Below are 14071 nucleotides of genomic sequence, written 5' to 3'. Positions count from 1 at the left end.
CGTGAGTGGAGCCGGGCGCGCGGGGCCCGCGGGCGCCGTGCCCGCCGTGCCCGTCGCGCGCCTCTCGCGCCGCCGCCCGCGGGCCCTGCTTCCCGGCCCCGCGCAGCTTTGTTCCTCCGGGCGGTCGCCGCCTCCTCGCCCGGCCGGTGCCCCCGGCCCCGGGCGCTTTGTCTTTCCCCGCTGCCCCCCGCGACTCTCTACCCCCGGCCCTTTGTTTCACCGCCTTGGGCGCTTTGTCCGACCCGTCGCGCCCCGCATCCCTTTTCCATCTCCTCATCTCAGCTGTCCTTCCTCCCGTGCCCCTTTGTTGTGCCCTTCTCTACTCGGTAGCTCCGTGACCTGCCATAGCCCAGGCACCAGATTTCTGCCTTTTAATTTTTCTTCCGTTTTCTCACTTGTTTTCCTCTCACCTTTCCGTTTGGCACTTGATCACCCCCAGAGTCTTTGTCTCCCCCATCCAGTGGCTTATTCGCTTGGCATCCCCCTTTCCCTCTCATCATCGGTTGATTTATCCACTACCCACGGAGTATGTCGGCTGAACTGTCTCAGCCTCGGGGACTCCATCTGGTGCTCCTGCGAGCAGACAGACCCTACGGTTTGTTGTTGTTTCTGTGGGTCTTAGAGATGCATGGGGATACTTAGTTTCCTCCTCGGCGCTCAGCACCCTTTTCTCTTGGGATTACGTGCACACACACACACACACACACACACACACACACACACCTTTCTCTCGGGATTACACTGTCTCCAGTTCTCTTCGCGGTCTCTTTGGGCCCTGGTTGTTTTGCTTGGAAACAGTAGCCCTGGAAAAAGATCTCGTCTCTTGGTTATTGCTCCCCCCGCCCCCTCCACCGCCCGCTCTTAGGCTGTTTCTGACGGCCTAGGCCAAGGGCAGCTGTCGTAGCTTTGCCTCTGGGTTACCTGAGGGTATTGTAGGACGGTTAGAAGAGGTGCGAGGTATCCTTTTCCTGCTGGTGTGTGAGACTAGTTTCAGATATCCACACTGAATATTCATTTTGTACGTGAACAGTAGTAGAGTGAATTTTGATGTTGCAGGACTTGTGAGTATTCGGATTGAAAATGTCAGCATTTTCTAGACTCTAGTTCTAGAGTTTATTTTACCAGTAACTCCTGCCTAAGGAAAAAGGGAGGCATCCTGCTTGGGAATTTGATATAAATGGTTTACTTTTTCTTAATCTTTAGATAGTTGATACTTGTATGTTTTTGCTCTGTAGATTTGTGACAACCCTTCTGTCCCATCTTTGGAGTTGAAATGAGGAACACGCTTAAGAGTGCAGTTTCTGGTTGATGAATACTGCTTCTAGAATCTTCGTGGAATGCATTAATCAAATGCAATTAAAAGACATTTAAGTAATAGTCTTAGGTAAAGTCACTTCTAATGTTAAAGGAGCTTTAAATTGTTCAGAGTGCTTTTTGTTATGGTAATGTAAAAACTGGGCGTTGTGTGGGGGTGGGGGAGAGTTGGTGTGGTGTATTTAAATAGCCTGAATATTCTGGTGCTGGGGATAAGAAGTTTTTGATTTACCAGGATTACTAGACTGAATATACTGTTCACAAGTTTTTTCCCCCTACTAGTTGATCACTATTTTTAGAAGTTGTGTTACCCACAAAATCATTTGGAGTGTCATTTCCTTTGTAAACTAAAATTCCACGTAAAGTGATGCTTAGTAGAGGATGTACAAGATTTAGTGGGGGGAATGTTGGTGCAGTAGAAATCCTTTTTTTTTTTTTTTTTGAAGGCTGTGATTAGAATTAGTAGTTTGAATTTTAGTTAATGGAAAATGACGTTTCATAGTTGATACGTGAGGGTTTTGTGAAACTTTGTTTTCAGTCTGGGTTCCATGAGTGGATTTTACCAGTAATCATTTGTCTCCCATACTTGTTCTTTGTGCATAACCATTCTGTTGCAGGTAAAATCTTGAGTGCGCTTTTTCTGACAGTAAGCAAAGTATAAATATGGTGTAATAATGGGGGAGGTATTTTGTTCTGACTTGTACGTGTAAGAATGATCACACAAACATCATAAAAACTACTTTCACAAATTGTTTTTTGTTTCTGAATTGAATAAGAGTTTTATTTTGTGATCAAATAAAATGTTGCTCTTACTAAATTATATCAAAAACAGCATATTTAGAAACATACGGGATGGGTTGTGGTTGGGAAACTTTCATTCTGATTATTCACTATAAAAGCTTTAAATTTATTGTCCATGTAAGTCGGTCTGCAGAGTGTGTTTTCGGGGAAAAAAATATAAGGTGCTCACTTTCCAGATCTATTTTAACATATGCTTCTAGGTATCAGATTTTAAGCAGTTAGGTTTGTTAAAAAGTTACCAATTGTCCAATAACAGATTTCTATCAATGTCTTTTAAAGGGGTAAGGTAAAAAATGGTTTGTGGGGGGGGGGGGGAGCCATTCTTGCCAGCTATAATTTATTAAATAATCTTTGGCACTCTGGATGGATAAGGTGTTAGGGAAAAAATGGTGTGTTTGAAAGTTCTCACAAATCTTAATTCTAGTATTGGGTCATTTTAAAAATAAAATTTAAAAACCTAGGATGTGGCTTTAAAACATTTTTTGCTTCCTCCTAATACTAAATTTCATGTTATTTCAACTAGGGGCAGTATTTTCTCATGGATTGACTAAAAGTTGTTATTCTTGGCATCTGGCTTTATGATTATTTCCAAGTTACTCTACTTCCCCTGGGCCAATTTCCTAACTATGTAGTAAAATGGGAATTGTAATAACTTGCCACATCTGCACAGGATTGCTGTGCCGTAGGATTTGCAGAGAGCATCCTTGGATAAAAGGTGTAGTAAAGTCTAGGAATTGTTACCAAAATAAGCTGTTGTGAAGTAGGTCATATTTTACAGGAAGTCAAGTAGGAGGTTATGAACGAAGTTCTTGGCAAGTTGCAACGGTGATAGTGGGATGAAAAAAAATGGAAATATGCATTATAGCTTGGGTAAATAAAACCAATACATTTTTCCCCCTATAGGCTTAGACGGAGACGGCTAAGTATAACAAATTACAGGTGACGTGTGTGTTGTATAAGAAACTGAAAATCGGTCAAACTCCTAATAATACGTTGTAAAGTTGCGGGATGTTTTCCCTCTATTGATTTGTTTTCTGCATGTGGTAATATTTTTTCAAGTTTTTATTTTATGCATGTGGCAATATATATTTTTTAATGGTAGCACAAAATGTTTTTACTAGACTGTAGGTCAAATTTGTTCATAGTAATGACTGATTTTCAGTATACCTTATAGTTTTCAAAGCTTTGTTATTTGCCCTAAAGAATATTTTCTAACAACCAGGACCATAAATTTCAGGGTTGGCCCTCGGTCGAGGAGAGTTTCACATTTGGGAGATGCTCAGTAGATACTGAACACACGAAAACTGTTGCTTCTCTGTTCCAGGTAGATGATAACATGTCCCAGCTAAGTTCCCCAAGCTAGGTTTCTGGATTCCTCTCTCACACTAACTCTTCACATTTAGTCACTTACAACTGAAACTTTTCTCTCCTGAAAAATCTCTTGAATCTGTCTCCTTCACCCCCTACTGCCACAATTCTTGTTCTCCTTTCTCACCTGGATTACTATAAACATTGGCAGCTTCCTTTTTGTTTGTAGACTCAACTCCATCCAGGTTCCACACCATCTAAAGAGCAAATCTGATCACTTCATTTCTTAGTTTAAAAACCTTTCAATGGCTCCCCCTAGCAGTCTTCATTAAAGAGGCAGTGGAGTAGAGAGTTGTAGTTCACATTTAGAATTTAATCTGAACTGGATTCCGATTCTGTCTCTGCCTCTTCAAACCTCTGTAACATTGTAAAGTGATCTAACTTTCCTTGCCTTTTCCATCAATTGTAAGATAATTATTTTTCGTTCAGTGGGATGTGAGGATTAAATGCAAGAAAACATTTAGTAGGATGTTTGGCACATAGCAGGTGCTTAAAAAATGTTAGTGTGGCATATAGGGTCCTCTATTTCATTTACTTTGTCTCCATCTGAACTGTTGATATTTCCCTTCATAATCAGTGCTCCAGCTGTATTTAAGAATCTGTAGTTTCCTGGATGGATTTAGCAATTTAATGTGCATGAAAAGTGCTGGTATTGGGTTATTATTCAAGACATAAGTCTGAGGATGGTCTACCAGGATCTAGCAGGCTAGCTTCCTTGCCTCATCCATGTGTTCTTAAAGGAGTCAGTATAATTCTCTTGTGTCGTGCTGAGTTGTAATTGTCACACTCAAAGGTTTATAGTTATCTGGTGACAGATACTGTGTGTGTGTGTGTGTGTGTGTGTGTGTGTGTGTGGTCATTTATATATTCTTATATAAATTCTTATATATTCAAATTCCTGTAGGCAGAATTTGATATATACAGGGAATGTATTGATTCTGTAGGGAATTTAGTTGCTGAGGTATCCAAAGGAATTGATATTTTCAGCTACAGGCAGTCTCATAGCCTATGAGAACATTGTAGTAAAATCTTAGAATCTCCTTTTGGATTATACTGTATTGTTTGTGCAAAACTGACAAGCTTAAATTTCACATTTTGTTTTTTGCATGTTTGGCGAGTGTTTCTCAAAAGGTTCTATTATTTTTTTAATGTTTTAAGTCCTTAGATGCATAGGGATGTATGTTGAAACTTAAGACACTGTGGACTGCTTTTTTGGGTGTGTGGGGGGGGGGGCAGGGGGAGATCCATGCCACTGAATGAAATAATAACTTGATAATCTTCAGGAAGCCTCAGGAATTGTGGACAAATTACCTATGATTTCTCCAAGCTTCATGTTCTACCTCTATATAAAAGGGAATGATAATTTTGTTGTATTTATCTGACAGGTATCGTGGCTATCAAGTAAGGTCAAATATGTGAAATTGTAAAGTTCAAATAAAAACATGTATGTTTAAGTGATTTGTAAAGAGTAAAGCACTGTATACAAATATTTTAGTTGTAACAATTGGTTTCTTCTGGTAACCTTTCATAGGCAGGGTTCAAGATGGGCTTTTTATTTTGTAACCTGTGGTTTGTGGGTCATGTTTTAGGAAGGCAGCAGTGTATTTAGTGCAATGGACCGCAGCCCTTGAAATATGTATTTTGGCATTTTGAGCAGACATATTTGGTAAATTACTGCTTGACCATGGATGTTGCCATTAAGTCACCCCCAACTTTTGGGGTCTCCTTGTTACTGTTTTCCTCTCTGCTTGGACAGTGGTAATAATAATGTAGGAATGTTGAATGCCCAACTGCTACCATCTTTCATACACCCTGCCCACAGTTCTGGATGCCCCTTAGGCCTGGCACAATATCATGGTGTCACTTATGCCTCATTAGGCCTTTTTCTGCTTCAGGGAATGAAATGATATCCTAGTGGTATGAAAAAGATAATGTGTTTCCTGAACATGCTTCTGAGGAAAAGTAAGCATTAGAGGCATTGTGGCTTGGGTTGTATAATTGGTAGTAATTACCGATCTGCATAAATATTTGTGTAGGTTTGTTATGCTGAGACAGTATATAATGATAAGCACGACAGTTTTTTAGTCAGATTGGTTATGTTCATGGCAGTCTTGGAAATATCTGCACTATTTTAAGTTCACAAAACAGTGTAGAAACCACTGTTTCTTAGGTATCCTAAGTTGCAGAAGCCTTGAGATGAAAATGCTGCACCTGTTGGATGTGAGCTAGAATATGCTAGAAAATCAAATTGCCTCTTTTTAACTCCTCATCCATGCTTCCTTTCCTATATTTGATAGTTTTAACTTGGCCTTAGAGCTAATGTGTCTTCTGTGCATTATTAATCAGATGATAGAATTATAAATGAATAAGAGTGTATTTCTCATAAAAAGTTTATATAACCAGGAAAAACATTGCTCACTTTATGAAATCCTGTTATTTGTTATTAGTGTGACAAAGATTATAAGGTAACTAATACTGCAGTTACATAACATAAAGTATAGAACTAGTATTGTGGGTTTTTTTCTTTATTATTATGAACAATTTATTTTGGAACTAGTCTTGCTCCAGACAGAACATAGTAGCTTTAGGCTGGTTTGCATAATTGAAGGAAGGGTATTTGTTCCCTCATTGGAAAACTGCAGACCCACTAAGATCTTATCTTATTTTGCTAGCATACCTTGTTTTTATTTATTTTTTTTATGGACCTTATTTTTTAGAGCAGTTTTAGGTTCACAGCAATATTGAGGGGAAGGTACAGAGATAACCCATGTTCTCCCTGCCCCTGTACATAAATAGCCTCCCTCATTATCAACACCCCCCAGCATAGTGGTAGATTTGTTGTAATTGATAAACTTACGGGGCACCTGGGTGGCTCCGTTGGTTGACCGTCCGACTTTGGCTCAGTTCATGATATCATGTTTCGTGAGTTCAAGCCCCGTGTTGGGCTCTGTGCTGACAGCTTGGAGCATGGAGCCTGCTTCAGAGTCTGTCTCCCCCTCTCTCTCTCTCTCTGCCCCTCCTCCGCTCACTCTCTGTCTCTGTTTCTTTCTCAAAAAATAAACATTAAAAAAAAAAAATTACATCAACACGTTATTATCTGTGTCTGTAGTTTACCTTAAACTTCTTTGGGTTTGAACAAATGTAAATGTATCTCCCGGTGTGGTATCCTACAGTAGTTTCATTGCCCTAAAAATCCTGTGTTCTGCCTCCTCATTCCCTCCCCAACCCTAACTCCTGGCAACCACTGAACTTTTTATTATCTCCACAGTTTCCAGCATACTTTTTCAATTCATTTAACTTTTGGTTTGAGTCTCAGAAAATTTTTCGCTCAAAAAATTATATAGTTCTGTACAAAGCTCCTGATCCATATACCAACTGGAGGAAGTGGAAACATTGAGGTTCCCCGTCATGAAGGGGTGGGGAGGGTGGTTCAGGGAAATGAGTGTAACCACGCTTTGGTGGTTCTTCAGTGTAACTGCAGAAATAATGTTTTAAACAGTTGTTGAGCGCGTAATAGGTATGACTGCCATGTATTGGTCTTAAAAAGAAGTTGTCCGGTGAAGCTTATGATTTAGTGGAAAGCAAACAGAGTTATAATAAGGGAAATTATAAGTACTGTAACATGTATAATGGTGGGAACACAGAGGTGTGAATGATTATCTTGATTGGAGGAGAGTTCATAGAAAAGGTGAGAGTTGATGGGGGGGTGTTAGGAAATCAAACTGGAAGAGTGTTTGGGTCTTCTTGGAGGACCTTGAGTGCTAAGTTAAGGATTTGGATATCAATCAGGGATGGGGGCAGGAAGGCTTGAACGTTTTTGAAGAGGTGTGGCTGGGTGTAATCTGTAGAATAGAATGGGATGGATGGAGACCAAAAGAGAAATATAATCAGGGTCTGATCTTGATGGTAGTAGGCTTATCAGTGGAAAGAACAAAGCAGCTCTTTCTGAGACAGGATGGTATAGGAAGCTTTCGAATCCGTGCACTGTAGATCTATGGCTATGAGCATTCACTTAATCTGTCTTGCCGTTGTCTGAAAAATCGGAGAAGATAATACTTCATGGTATTGTTGTGAAGATTAAATGAGATATGGGATATAAAATGCCTAGCTCAGTTCTGGGAGTAGTAGGTGGACTCAATAAATACGTCCTTCTCTTCCCCCTCTCTGGAGAATTTAAAGGATAAGATGGAGAGTGGGCAAGGGTGGAAAGGAGAGTGGGGAGGAAAAAATGGAATGATTGAAACTTGGGTAAAGCAACTGGAAGTAGGAAAGTCTGAGTGATGTAAGCAGGTACAGGAGAATCTGCCTGATAGTGTTTTGTTTCCTTTAGCTTTTAAACAACTGCTGAATACTTACTTTTGCGTATTTCTGTAACAATTTTGAATACTTTGGTAACATTTAACATCTTTCTGCGTTACATGAATAGATCTGTTTCTAGTATCCCTCCCTCTCTGTCTCTGATTTGTCAGCGAGCTCCATAAAGACAGGATCAATATTTTACTTATCTTGTATAATTATGGTATAGCTGTTATCAGCTAGAATGTTACGTGCTGGATGAATAGGACTTGAATGGATTTAATTATATATAACGCTTGCCACTAGGTGGCACTTAGTCTAAGTGATAAGGCTGACATTCAGCATAGTTGGTCTATGAAAAACCCGTGGAGAAACTTGACCTCCTGGATTATGTTCAGCTTTCTGCCATTTCTGGACCATACTTTTTGAAGTAGAATATGAAACATTAGCAAACTGAAAGCCCATAGTGTTGAAAAATAGAAAAAGCACAATGCCATTTCAACATGTCCTCTAGAAAAAAGCTGAAAGGAGAGGCTCAGTGAAATGCCACAAGTGACCAAACTCTCCATCTCCAAATGTATTGACAGTGAAGCCTGGTGGTTAGAGTTTAGGCTATAGTTTCTAAGGTTAAAGGAGGAGACTTTGGGAATTTGCTTCTTATTGGACTTAATGAAAGATGATGAAGTGTGGTTTGTAAGGATACTAGACTGTGATTCTGTATTCTTATTTATATTTTGGTATATTCTCCCTGTAACATACCATAGAATGTAATTATATCTTGTGTGACAAATGTTACAGATTATTAAATCCATGCCATTCAGGAAACTTCAGAGCTGGAAAAGATCTTGCTAATCATGTGTTCTAAAGTCACCACTCATTTAAACGTAGGCACAGATGGACTGAATAATTTCCAGTTGGCTAATGGCTGAGACACATTCAATGAATGAGCAGAGACTAGTTCTGGCATGCTTTTTGGGGAGAGACTTGTGCTGGTCTTTACTCTCTTCAATTTATACCACTCAGCTCCGTTTTTAAAAAAATATTTTAACTTTAAAAAAAATTAATGTTTATTTTAGAGAGAGAGAGAGCGCGCGAGCAAGCGTGCAAGTGGGGGAGGGGCAGAGAGGGACCGAGACACAGAATCCCAAGCAGGCTCCAGGCTCGGAGCTGTCAGCACGGAGCCTGACACGGGGCTTGAACTCAAGAACCGTGAGATCATGACCTGAGCCAGAGTTGGATGCTCAACTGACTGAGCCGCCCAGGCATCCCCATTCAGCTACCTTTTAATGTCACATGCACTTTGCTTTCTTTTTCTTTCTGTGAGTGCGGTCTTCGACCAAGAATACAAATCTCTCCTCTCCGAGCCTGGTTGGAGTGATACTGCCAGTGTTGCTTAATAAACGGTCAGCTCTGGGGCACCTGGGTGGCTCTGACTTAGATCATGATCCCGCAGTTCGGGAGTTTGAACCCCAATGGGACACTGTGATGTCAGCTCAGACAAAGTCTGCTTCAGATCTTCTGTCCTCCTCTCTCTGCTCCTCCCCTGCTTGCACTGTCTCAAAAATAAACAAAACAAAATAAATGGTCAGCTCTGAGCCTGCCGTTCTTACCTCCTCTGCTGTCTTCCTTCTTGATGCTGCTTGTGTTCTTTATCTTGTATTTCTGACTGACCAGGGTGGCCTCTTTTAGAACACATTTCTTCTCTATGCACACTTCTCACCCAGTGTGCTTTAGCCATCCCTCCTCAAGAACTGTCTTGGTTCAGTTACCCCTGGCTCAGCCCAGCCTCTGCCTCTCGCCTCTCTAGCATCTTAGTTCTGCCACTTGCACTGAATTGCAGCTGGTTGTTTCCAAAGCCGCTGTTAGAGAAAATGGAAGAAGAGGAGATTGAGAAAAAGAAGATGGTCCTATAGGGAAGGAGGCCACAACTTGAAATTTTATAGTGAAAGATAGGCTCATTTGTGAGCCTGATGATTTTCATACAGTGAGTTTTCTAGTGTGTATTTCAAGGCAGTATCATTCTCTTGACTGTGGAATTCATTAAGTGTGTTGTGTCTGTCATCTGTGCTTATTCAAACGTCAAGGAAGTGAATTAAATCCATTTCAGCATTCCAGAGGTAGTAGTGATAGTTTTAGTAATTTACTTACAGCTTATAATGAGTGTCATTATTTGATTAAATGGATCACACTGAATTAGTGGGAGTTGCCAGTTCACTATTATAATGTTTAAAAAATGAACTTGGTAGCTGTAGCTTTCAAAGATTCTTTCCTAATTATTGATAAACAATAGTTTATCAATAGTCAATAGTCAAAGTCAATAGTTTAGCAAACATTAAGAAGTTTTAGGAAGTTTTCATCCTGGCCTTCCCCCCCACCCCAATATAGGGGAAATACTTTTCCATATAGGATTTTACCTAGACGATACATATCACTGACATAAGCCTAGTTTCCAGGGTGCAATTCCTGAAAGTTGTCAGTTGGTCAATTAAATATCTTAAGTTACATTAGGATTTAAATTAACATGGAGGCTTAGATGTGCAGTTGATTTATTTTTTCATCTCATTTTAGCTTGTTTTTCTAATTATTTCAAGGAAGTGACTGTGTTGATGTGGAAGTTTTTCTTAAGGGTTAATTAATGTCATCTGTAAACAGTTACCTTGATTATTTTTTGTGTTGGAAAAATCACTCATATAAGAAATTCAAAAGTTATTTAAATATGTCATGGAAAGTCAGCCATGGTAGTCTTCCACCAGGAAATTAACTACTGTGAACAACTGGGAGTATAGTTTTCAACTTTTTCTTTTAAAGTGGAAATGCTGACATTCTGTTTATTACGTGTCAATAGTTTAGCAAACATTAAGAAGTTTTAGGGAGTTGACATTTTGTTGAATATCTGCTGAGTCCTCAACTACGTTGTGAGGGAGATGGTATCTCCATTTTATAGATAAGTCTGAGGGTCAGGAATTTAGTAATTTAATTCAAGTTCACACAGCTTTACTTCTGCCTCTGCCATTTACTGTACCCTCTGTATTGATAGAGCTTTTGTTTCTCTACCTAAATGGTAATCACCTGAAAGCTTCAAGCCCCTTGGAAGGTGGCAAGCAATCCCAGAGAGAAGTCTAACAAAGGCTTTAAGGAAAAGGGGATTATATTAGATTATTACTTCAAATAAAGTATTAGATTACTCTCTGTTAGAGATTACTTTAAAAATAAATGTGTTCTAGAAATTAGATTTGACTAAATCTAGATTTCGTCAAAGTTAGATTTGACTATAACTGTATTCTTATGGAATGTGTCTTTTTCTTATTTTGTGTAACAAGTTTTTATTTTTTAGATGATACTTTCTGTCAACTTTATATAAAGTATTTTGTCACAGATTTCCATTTGTCATTCAGTTTTACTTATTGTCTTAAATGGTTTAAAAATTTTTATGTAATCCAGTTTGTAGTTTGTCCTTTTGCTTTGTGTTTTGCTTGTCTTCGTCACCCCTAAGATTATGAAGGCATTCTTATGTTTTTCTTATAAATGCCCTTTTACAATTTAAGAAATGATTTATCCCTTTAACCTTTCTGGGACGTTTTTGTTTGTTTGGTTGGTTGGTTGGTTTTTTTGCTGTGTTATGTGATGTAGAGGCTGACCTTATTTTTTCCAATGTGTAACCAAATGTACAGCCTTGTTTTCATATACTCATTTTTTTCTGTCTTCTGTTTTAAAGGGTTGTGGCTCTTAAAATGAGGTCTTTGGACCAGCAGCAATGGGATAATCTGGGAACTTGTAAGAAATGCACATTCTTTCACACTCTACCCCAGACCTCCTATGTCTGAAGCTCTGGAGGTGAGGAGTCCAGCAGTCTGTTTCCCTCCAGGTGGTTCTGGTGCCAGTTGGAGTTTGTAAAACACTGTGAGAACTCTTTAAGGAAGGGCAGGCCCTCTATTTGCGCACAAGATCCCATCTCTTCTCGGCTACTCTAGAACATTGGATAGCCAGCTAGCCTCCCTTGTCTCTGGCCTCAGTCTTTACCTTTCTGCTGAAGCACGCTTGACAGTATACAAACATGCTGTTATTTCTCTGGACTCTGCTTTAGTCCTCTATTTCTCTTTTGCCCTTTGCAACAAACTTCCTGTGGAGAGTTCTTCTATCTCCAGTTACTCTTCATTCTCCCTAAAGCAACTTCAGCCAGGCTTTTATCTCCACCACTCCAGCAAACCTGCTCCTCTCCAGTTACCAGTTACCCTGCACGTTATTGTAGTGGTCAGTTTTTTCAGATGTTATCTGAGTTGATGAACATTTGATATCTTAGATCACTCCTTTCTTGCTCACACATTTTTTTTTTTTTTTCATTTGGCTTGTAGGATACCACACTCTTGGTTTTCCACCTTGCTGGCACCTTTTTCTTGGTCTCTAGTACATTCTCATTTTACCACATTTATCCTGCTTTTTATCCCACACTCTGTATTCCTTCCTGTTTTATTTTTCTCACTTGCATATATAAATTTCTAACTATGTATTATTTGCCTTTTGATTTTGTGTTTCTCTGCCCTACTAAAATAGAGTGCTTGGTACATAGAAGGTACTCAGTGAGTATTTGTTGAACGAACGAACCGATGAAGTGTTCTAGCAACATCACTTTTTGAATGCTCTGTCGTTTTCTCACTGATTTAAAACCCTACTTCTACTACCGTATGTTATCAAGGTTTTTAAAAAATATTTATGTATTTTGAGGGAGAGAAGACGCAAGCAGGGTAGGGGGAGAGAAAGAGAGAGGGAGAATTTAAGCAGGTTCTGCTCCCAGTGCGGAACCTGATGCGGGGCTTGATCTCACTCCTGTGAGATCATGACCTGAGCCCAAATCAAGAGTTGGATGCTTAACCAACTGAACCACCCAGGCATTCCTAAGGGGCTTCCTGGTATTAATACAGATTCATCTAATGTGTTTTAAATGTAATCTGTTATCTGAATGTGATGCTCAGTAGCCTTAAGATCTGTTGTTAAACTTAGCTGTTGCCATTGTCTGGTGGGGAAAGTAGCAGTCGTGTTTGATACAAATTTAACCCAGGTTTACCTGCTAGTTGGTGGAAGAGTTGAAATTCAGACTCCTGTCGCTAAGGATTGTGGAATCTAGTATGTGATGATGCTACTGGGCACTCTTCCTCTCCACACCCTCCTCCTCAAATGTGAGATTAATATCCTTTAGTCCTCCATCTACAGGATTGGGTGTGCTCACTGAATAGAAGAGCCCCTTCCCTAACTCCAGCCAGAGTGAAGATCTGAGGCAGGAGGATGAAGTTCAACAGGAATTTGGTTTATGTGGGATTTTGGTCTCTGCATTTCAGTGTATGATTTTGGAAGAAAGGTTGTGGAAAGAACACAGGCTGGAGGTCATGAAACACATTCTTTTCACGACTACTAACTAATTTGATGCTCTGCTTCCCCTTTTGTTTGTGTGTGTGAATAATACCTGTGATTTAGGCTGTAAGTTAAACAGGATATTATACGTGTCAGAGAACTTAGAAAATAATTCTTATACTGTGTAAATGAAAGGTAGTACTATTAAGAATGACTTGAGTCACGTGTTTTTGGTGCTCTAGATACGTTTGGGTTTTTTTGTATTACACTGGAGTACTTTTGATTTTGTTTTATGTCAAACTGTTTTATAAATGTAATTTTAAAGTTTTTGCTGCAAATGTTGTTTTTCTAAGACAGCAGCTGTGGATGTGGCTTAAAAACTGATGAGCATCTACAATGATGAGCCTTTATGGAGCAATGAAAGGCTGCTCACAAATTGTAGCCACAGTTGAAATGAATTCTGTGTTTGTTATTTGTGAATCCCTAAGGGTAAATGTGTTTTGAGGGGGGTGAGTTAGGATAGTACAGACTGAGAAAGTGTTTCTGTTCTAGTAATCTTTGGAGTCATTTCTGCTACTGCTCTTTCCTGTGGCTGAAGGAATTTGGAATATTTTGCTTGACCTCTTTGATGATTCTTTCTCTATATGTATTATTTGGATATATGTAAAGGTAAATTGTAATACTACGATGTTCTGTGGACCTAGTTTCTGTCATCGAATATTTTTACTCTCAGCAACTACTGTGTATAATAGCTCTTGTGAATGATACTTAACCTGTGTCTGCTGTCTAAAACTATTAAGTGTTGGGCTGTTTGGACCTAAATATTTTCTATTTGGTATGATTAGCTCATGCATATCAATAGTTTTAGGTACATTGCATTTATTCATTTTTATTTCAAAAGCATATGGTTTTAACATGTTATTGAACAGGTTCAAATAGTTAACTC

General features: G+C 39.4%; 1 protein-coding gene across 10 annotated transcripts in view; it reads left to right on the top strand.

Annotated features, from left to right (window-relative positions):
• The window catches only part of RBPJ (recombination signal binding protein for immunoglobulin kappa J region), a 218639-nt gene that overhangs the window by 117845 nt on the left and 86723 nt on the right, over positions 1-14071 (top strand). The window contains exons 1-2 of one of the 10 annotated variants that reach the window (XM_043572836.1): positions 87-595; positions 1236-1384. The exons of 8 other annotated variants lie outside the window; for them this stretch is intronic. The gene's annotated coding sequence lies outside the window, so the exon portion shown is untranslated. Of the gene's footprint in view, positions 1-86; positions 596-1235; positions 1385-14071 lie in introns of those variants that run through there. One more of the 10 variants, XM_043572835.1, reaches the window with a different exon arrangement.

Source organism: Prionailurus bengalensis, chromosome B1, assembly GCF_016509475.1.
Source record: "Prionailurus bengalensis isolate Pbe53 chromosome B1, Fcat_Pben_1.1_paternal_pri, whole genome shotgun sequence".
NCBI classification, from domain to species: Eukaryota; Metazoa; Chordata; class Mammalia; order Carnivora; family Felidae; genus Prionailurus; species Prionailurus bengalensis.
The sequence above is the reverse complement of the archived record's forward strand: the minus strand, read 5'-3'. Positions and strand labels throughout refer to the sequence as shown.